This window comes from Mesocricetus auratus, unplaced genomic scaffold, assembly GCF_017639785.1.
Source record: "Mesocricetus auratus isolate SY011 unplaced genomic scaffold, BCM_Maur_2.0 Super-Scaffold_100033, whole genome shotgun sequence".
Classification (NCBI taxonomy): Eukaryota; Metazoa; Chordata; class Mammalia; order Rodentia; family Cricetidae; genus Mesocricetus; species Mesocricetus auratus.
In genome coordinates this window covers 8,324,751-8,332,633 of record NW_024429213.1, presented here as the reverse complement: position 1 = coordinate 8,332,633, position 7,883 = coordinate 8,324,751, and the positions used below count along the sequence as shown (strand labels likewise).

General features: G+C 46.2%; 1 long non-coding RNA gene across 1 annotated transcript in view; it reads right to left on the bottom strand.

Annotated features, from left to right (window-relative positions):
• Positions 1-3,023: 3,023 nt before the first annotated feature.
• The window catches only part of LOC110342836, an 18,834-nt gene continuing 13,974 nt past the window's right edge, over positions 3,024-7,883 (bottom strand). The window contains exons 2-5 of the long non-coding RNA XR_002384997.2: positions 6,941-7,010; positions 5,146-5,228; positions 3,475-3,664; positions 3,024-3,268 (exon numbers count right to left, since the gene is read on the bottom strand). This is a non-coding gene — a long non-coding RNA (uncharacterized LOC110342836). The remainder of the gene's footprint in view (positions 3,269-3,474; positions 3,665-5,145; positions 5,229-6,940; positions 7,011-7,883) is intronic.

The window sequence follows — 7,883 nt, the reverse complement described above, 5'->3', positions numbered from 1 at the left end:
GGGCTGCTCTTCCAGAAGACCTGGGTTCCAGTCCCAGGACCCATGTGACAGGTAACAGTTGTCTGTAATCCAGTTCTAGAGGACCCAACACCCTCCTTTGACTTCCGCAGGCACTAGGCATGCATGTGGTGCACAGACACACACCCAGGGAAAACACACGTGCACATAACAAATTAGAAACAATCAGAAAAAGAAGCCAGTGAACAGGCAAGGGTCAACTGCATACTGGGCATGTCTGTAGTGTCATTTTAGAGCTTGGACTGTTTTGTTTTTTCCCTTGGAGAAAACCAGAACAATGTTGTATTTCTGAGCTAGCTCTTAAAATTCTTTGTAATTCAGCCAGGCGTTGGTGGCGCACGCCTTTAATCCCAGCACTCAGGAGGCAGAGGCAGAGGCAGGCGGATCTCTGTGAGTTCAAGGCCAGCCCTGTCTACAGAGCAAGTTCCAGGACAGGCTCCAAAATGATGCAAAGAAACCCTGTCTCAAAAAACAAAACAACAACAAAATCTTTGTAATTCATATTTATTTGCTTTTTATTTTGTTTTTGCTTTTTTTTTTCCAAGACAGGGTTTCTCTGTATTGTTTTGGAGGCTGTCCTGGAACTTGCTCTTTAGACCAGGCTAGTTTTGAACTCAGAGATCCGCCTGCCTCTGCCTCCTGAGTGCTGGGATTAAAGGCATGCACCACCACCACCCGGCTCCTAACTAATTTCTTAATAAAAGAGAGCTATTAATTTGCAATAATGATTTTTTTAAAAAAATAGAGACTAGAGAGACGGCTCATCATTTAAGAGCACCTGTTGTGGCAGAGGACCTGGGCTCAATTCCCAGCATCCACATGGTGGCTCAGAGCTATCCATTTCCATAACTCCAGTTCCGGGTGGTCCAATGGCCTCTCCTGAACTCTGAGGACACCAGGCTCACATGTGATGCATAGATGGACATACAGGCAAAATGCTCATACACAAAAAATAAATCTAAATAAAACAACTTTAGGACAGAATATAGGACAAAGACCCCCTCCCTTGGGGACGAGGAATAATGTCTTGTGTAGCTCAGCCTGGCCCGGGATCTGCAGTCTTGCTCCAGCCTTCCAAGTGCTCTCAGCAGAGGTCGTCAAACAGCTGATTTGGGAAGGTTTTTCTAGGCATTATAGGGAGCGCTCAAAGCTCAGTGCTGGCAATCAGTGGTTCTTTTTGTTTCCCTCCCAATCTGTGACCTTGTTAATGACAGCTACAGCACTGACATCACTGTGCTTTAAGGTGAGACAGTAGGCTGGGATTTGGCTTATCCACAGATTTAAGTAAAGAGGAACATTTTGTGAGGAACTATACGCTGGCTAGGAAGAATTCCTCAAGCCAGGCATGGCTCTTCACCCCTGAAATCACTCTAAACCGAGGCAGGATTGCTACGCATGCGGAGCAGCCTGGTGAGATCTTGCCTGAAAAAAATCAAAACTGAGACTGAGGAGCGAGGTGAGGTGGAGTTAGGGACAAACATGACTACTCAACGTTTAGAGCGCAAGGCGTCCTACAGGGGGCTTCCAGCCAGTCCAGCTTAGGTGACAGAAGATTCCCACAGCCCGGCCTTATCCTTCATCTGGCTGCAGGCAAATTTCGGACCTCAGCCGGGTCTGATAGCATCCCTAAACTGTGACCACGGTAAATACATTGTTTTAAACCACTACATTTTGGAGGCTCTGGTGGTTTGCATGAGATACCCCCCCACAGTCTTGGGCATTTGATCACTTTGTTTTCCGTTGGGAGTGCTGGAGGAAGTGTCTAACTGGGAGCTGGCTTGAGGGTTTTAAAAGCCATGTGCTAGCTGGGCAGTGGTAGGGCACACTGTTAATCCCAGCACTCGGGAGGCAGAGGCAGGCAGATCTCTGTGAGTTCAAGGCCAGCTTGACCTACAGAGCTAGGTTCAGAACAGCCTCCAAAGCTACAGACAAAGCTTGTCTTGAAAAACAAAACAAAGCCGGGCTTTGGTGGCGCACGCCTTTAATCCCAGCACTCGGGAGGCAGAGGCAGGCGGATCTCTGTGAGTTCGAGACCAGCCTGGACTACCAAGCGAGTTCCAAGACAGCCTCCAAAGCCACAGAGAAACCCTGTCTCGAAAAACCAAAAAAAAATACTATAACCAATGCCATTATAAAAGAAAGTGCAGAAGCAGGTAGATCTACAGCCTGGTCTACAAAGAGAGTGCATGATGGCAGAGAAGGCCGGCCGAGAGCTCACATCTGCATCTGCATCTGCAAGCAGAAGGCAGAGAGATTCTGGGAATGGTGCCAGTCAAAGTCCCTTTCCCGTGACATATCTCTTCCAAGACCATGCTTTCTAACCCTCCCCAAACGGTTCTACCAACTGGAGACCAAGCATTGAAACATGAGCCCATGGGGCCATTCTCATTCAACCACCACAAGGTCTTAGGCTCCAAGTCCAGAGAATACAATTAAAGCATTGATAAAGAAAGAGGTGATAAGGAGCATGACCCTTGAAAAAGAGTGGCCCTGTAAGTTAACCAAGGTAGCAATTAGCACCTTGTAGCATTCTAGAAGGCAGCTCTGATGGAACCCCAGTCGGAGTTCCCAGCCAGTGAATGTTCCAGCTGACATTTCCCAGTGTTTTGTGTGTCCACAGTTAACCTGCTCTTAGTTAAAATCTCTTAGATGTTTCTCTATAATCCCTTTCCAAGAAGCAGTTGCTTCTAGAGGCCTACAGCAGTCACACGTGTTTTCAGAGACTCACTTATGGAATTGTGCAAAGAGATCTTCTGGGCTTGTTGCCTGAGATTCCTTGAGCTACAAAGGTGACTGGAACAGAGCCATCACGTTCTTGGTGACTTTTCAGTGCACTGGTGTTGTTTCTTATGACAACGTTGGAAGGCTCATGGTTGAGCAATCACACAGGTTAAATGAGCCAGGGTCACTCAGTCACACACACGCACACACACACACACACACACACACACACACACACACACACACACACACACACACACACACACACAAAGCCAACAGAGGCATTCCAGAGGGTTCCATTTATTCCTGTTTCCTTAGAAGAGCAGAGCAGGTGATTTCTTAGAAGGGCTGACAAGATACACAGAATTTGTCCAGGGGGAAGGTTTCCTAAGAGACTGATAACGGAATGTTTTCCTCACTCACCTGGACTCTTGAGCAAAGGTCTTTACAGTTTACCTGATGAGTGAGTGAAGCTAGGACTCTGAAGCCTTAAACCGAGTGGCCTGGAGTCAGGTAGCCTATGGGGCTCCTATAAATAGTGAGATTGGAAAGAACTCATGCTGTAATGAATTCCACCCTAGCTAACGAGGTGGGGTATCCCATCCTATCTGGAAAAAGGCAAAAAAAAAAAAAAAAAAAAAAAAGAATGCCATCAGGCTCATCTTGGTGGCCGGGGTGGGGGGGGGGGGTGGGGAACGGACAGACAGATGGACATGCACACTACAGAATATGCACCTCCAGGCTTTACAGATGTCCTTGATGTTAACATCAGGTATTCCTGATCTGTGTTCAGCCGGTCTCAGAGGATACAGCAAATTGTTTTTGTTAGGCAGGTGTGATGGCACAGGTGTGATCCCAGACAGAACTCTGGAGGATAGGGTAGACGATCAGGAATCTCAGGTCAGCAGGACCACACTGTGAGACCCTGTGACAGAACAAATAGATTAAATGCACAATCAAATAAACTTCCTGGCTGAGTATATTGGCACATATGTCTTATGCTACCACCCAGAAGGTAGAATCAGGGAGAGCAGGAGTTCAAGACCAGCTTGGGTTAAGAGAGAACCTGTTTCTTTCGTTCTTTTTTTGTTTTTTGAGGTAGGGTTTCTCTGTGGCTTTGGAAGCTGTCCTGGAACTAGCTATTGTAGATCAGGCTGGCCTCGAACTCACAGAGATCTGCCTGCCTCTGCCTCTCCAGTGCTGGGATTAAAGGCGTGCGCCACCAACGGCCTGTTGAGACCCTGTTTCAACAACAACAACAACCCCCCCAAGGCCTTCTGTAAAATCCTGTATAATATCAACTCTATTGTCAGTGTTGCCTAAGGGTTCCACATGGGAGGAACTTAGAGCGGATGAAGGTGCTTACAGTTATCCTGTTTCCATTATCTCAAACTGACCTTGGAGAAATGTTTTCTACGTGTCCTCAACAAGGAGGTTGTGATAGACAATTTACTATCAAGCAAGGAGCCTTTCCTGCCATCAAATGCTGGTTAACAAAGAATATAATTGTCCAAAACTGTAGAGTGTAGTCTTCCTTGCTAGCCACAGTTGCAGTCCCCAAATAACACACAAGACACTGTATTAATTATGAAGCTGTTGGCCGTTTGCTTGTTTCTTACTGGCTAGCTCTGACTTAAATATTTAATCCATAATTGTTAATCTAAGTATTTCTCTTACCGGACAAAGGGTCCAGACCTCTTACTCCTCTGGAGGCTACATCGTGTCTCTCTGTGTCTCTCTTTCCCAGAATCCTCCTCGACTCCTAGTCCCACCTAGCTTGCTTCCCTATTGGCCAACAGTGCTTTATTCAAACCAATCAGACACATTTTTACAGAATGACATCTCCCAACACAAAACCCTTTGTGGAACACAACAAAAGGGAAATTGGTACCTAGAGTGTTGAGGAGCTTACACTCTGGACACCCTAATGTTCCAGGATCCTTAGAAAACTCATCAACCCAACATATGTCAGAAGTGTGTACTAGTCAGGGTTCTCTAGAGGAACAGAACTGACCGAATGAATCTATCTACCTACCTACACCTGTAAAGGTCATTTATTAGAATGGCTTAAAGGTTGTGGTCCATTGATTGCCTACCAATGGAAAGTCCAAGAATCCAGTTGTTTAGTCTTCTCAGACAAGTGACGTTTATCTACTGAATCTCAGGACACCCCCCCCCCCAACTGGGGAGTGCATCAATTCAGAGGAAACCTTACACAGCGGAAGGGGGAGATAAGATTTTCACCTGGTCATTTTGTCAAGTGTAGCTTGCAGCACATCAAAAGCTGCAATTCTGTCACAAGGCTCCCTCAGGCCATCTGTCTGAGACTGCTCCCTCCCCACTCCTAATCCTAGGCCTTATGACACTGGCCTCCATCTCCAGAGCTATGCTGATTGATGAACTTACAGAAGTGGGATGGTGTGACGGGTATCCCTTGGAGACTGGTTGTCCTTGGTTTCCCCACTCTGCATGACCCCTTGGAGATCCATCTGTATATATTAATAGCAATGAGGACCAGAGAGATGGTTCCGTGGTTAAGAAGCACTTGTTCTTGCAGAGGATGTAGATTCAGTTCCTAGAACCCACGTGGGGTACTTCATAAGCACCTATTACTTCAGTCCCAGGGATCCAATGTCCTCTTCTGATCTCCACAGGTGCCAGGAACCCACAAGGTACCCATACAGACATTCAGGAAAATGACCATGCACATGAAATAAAATAAGTAGATAAATCTACAAAGAGGTTGAATTTTTACGTTTTAAAAAGTGTTTATGTGGGGGGGGAGTACATTCCATGACGTGAGTGCAGAGTACAGAGGATAACTTGTGGGAGTTGGTTCTCCCCGCCTACCACGTGGATTCTGGGGCTCATATTGCCAGGAGCATCCTCAAGCTGCCCTTGAACTCACAGCGATCTGCCTGCCTCTGCCTCTGGAGTGCTGGGATTAAAGGTGACTGCTTTTTTTTTTTAAAAGCCTGGATCTCATTTTTACTCCATATCCCGGTCTGGTCTTGAACTCAGGGGCAATCCTCCTGCCTCAGTGTTCACATTACAGACATAATCAGCACTCTCAATTACACAGTTCTCTGCTTTTTATCCACGATATGGATGTGCCAGGTAGGTGGTAGGAGGTAGGCTTGTGTGTAACCATTTGTCTATCAAAGGACATTATAAGTGTACTTAGTTACTACAGATAATGCTACTACAAACATTTGCGTAAGAGGATCTGTGTGAAAATAAGTTTTTATTTCTCTGGGATAAGTGCCAAAAAGTACAAATGCTGGGTCATAGCATAAATCTATTTTCAGTCTTAAACGGAACTGCCAAAATTTTCTAAAGTGTCAGTATCATTTTACATTCCCTCCAGCAAATGACCCAGTTTCTCTACAGTTTCTCCAGCATCTAGTGTTGTCAGTATTTTTCATTCTTGTCAATCTGATAGGTTGACTGTGTATATTGCATTGTAGTTGTTTTCTTTGATTTTGAAACATGGTCTCACACAACTGAGGCTGGCCTCAAATTTCTTATCTTCCTGTGTGTGCCTCCAAAGTGCTTGGATTACAAGTGTTACCATCTCCCTTTGCTTTTAAATTTTTAAGCAGTGTCTCACTATGTAGACCTGGCTGCTTGGAACTCACTATATGGGGGGGGGCTGGCCTAGAGCTCTTAGAAATCTGCTTACATCGGACTCCTGATTGCTAGGAGGGCACCACCACATCTGGCACACCTTTTTTTAAAAGATGGGGGTGTTCTATTTGCATGTATGCCTGCAAGACAGAAAAGGGCATCAGAGGAAGAGGGCATCAGACCCCACTATAGATGGTTTGTGAGCAACCGTGTGGTTGCTGGGAATTGAACTCAGGATCCCTGGAATAGCAGCCAGTGCTCTTTTTTTGGGGAGAGGGTTCAAGACAAGGTTTCTCTGTAGCTTTGGAGGCTGTCCTGGCACTCACTCTGTAGACCAGGCTGGCCTCCAACTCACAGAGATCTGCCTGCCTCTGCCTCCCGAGTGCTGGGATTAAAGGCGCACACATGAATGCCCGGCACAGTCAGTGCTCTTAACCACTGAGCCGTCTCTCCAGCCCCTGGCACACCTTATTCCTTCTGGATCCTTCCTCTTTTCCACTTCACATTCCTTTTAATTTCACACCCTTTTCACCCCCCTAGTTTCCATGCACATCAGAAAACATGCGTTGCTTACCTTTGTGAGATTAATTTAGCATGGTGACTTTAGATTCATGTAACAGTGTTCTCTGGTCCCATCTCTTTTCCTGGAAGCAACATAATGTCTTCTTTATGACCAAGTAAAATTCATGTGCATGTATACCATATTTTCTTTATCCATTCATCTGTTGATAGGCACCTAGGCCCTCTACACCAGGCTGGTCTCTAACTCACAGCGATCCTCCTGCCTCTGCTTCCCGAGTGCTGGGATCAACGGCTTGAGCCACCACCATCCAGCTGGCCAAGTTTGAGTTTGGTACTGGGGGTGGAGCCCTAGGCTTTGTGCATGCTTGGCAGGTGAGCTACAGTCCTAATTTCAGAGTTCTTTATATTTTCTAGGTATTAGTTCTTTGCCAACTATTTCCCCCAGTTTTTATTTTTCATCCTTCTAAAGGAGCCTTTGACAGCAAACTTTGATTTAGATATGAAGTATTCCCCAAAGAGTCATGTGTTGAAGGTGTCCATGCAGCAATGTTCAGAGGTAAAGCTTTGGGGAAGTGCTGCTAGCCAAGGAGGCCAGGTGCCAAGGCATTCACTCATTGGCGAGTTCACAGATGGATGGGCTCCTGGGAAGTATAGCCTCACTGGAGGAAGTAAGTCCCTATCCCCATGCCTTTGAAGGGTATGCTTTGTTCTGTCTCCTTCTCCCCTACTCTCTCTTTTCCTGGCTGTCACAGGCAAGCAGCTTTTATCCACATGCTCCCTGCCACGGTGTTCTGCCTCGCCGTGGCCCAGAAACAATGAAGCCAAAATGAAATCTTTCCCCCTCTAAGTGTTTCTCTCAGGTGTTTTGTCACAGTGATGGAAAGCTAACCAAAAGATGGCTCAATCTTAAATTGTTTTAAAAAGTAGATCTTGTGGGGTGTTGGTGGTGCACGCCTTTAATCCCAGCATTTGGGAGGCAGAGGCAGGCAGATCTG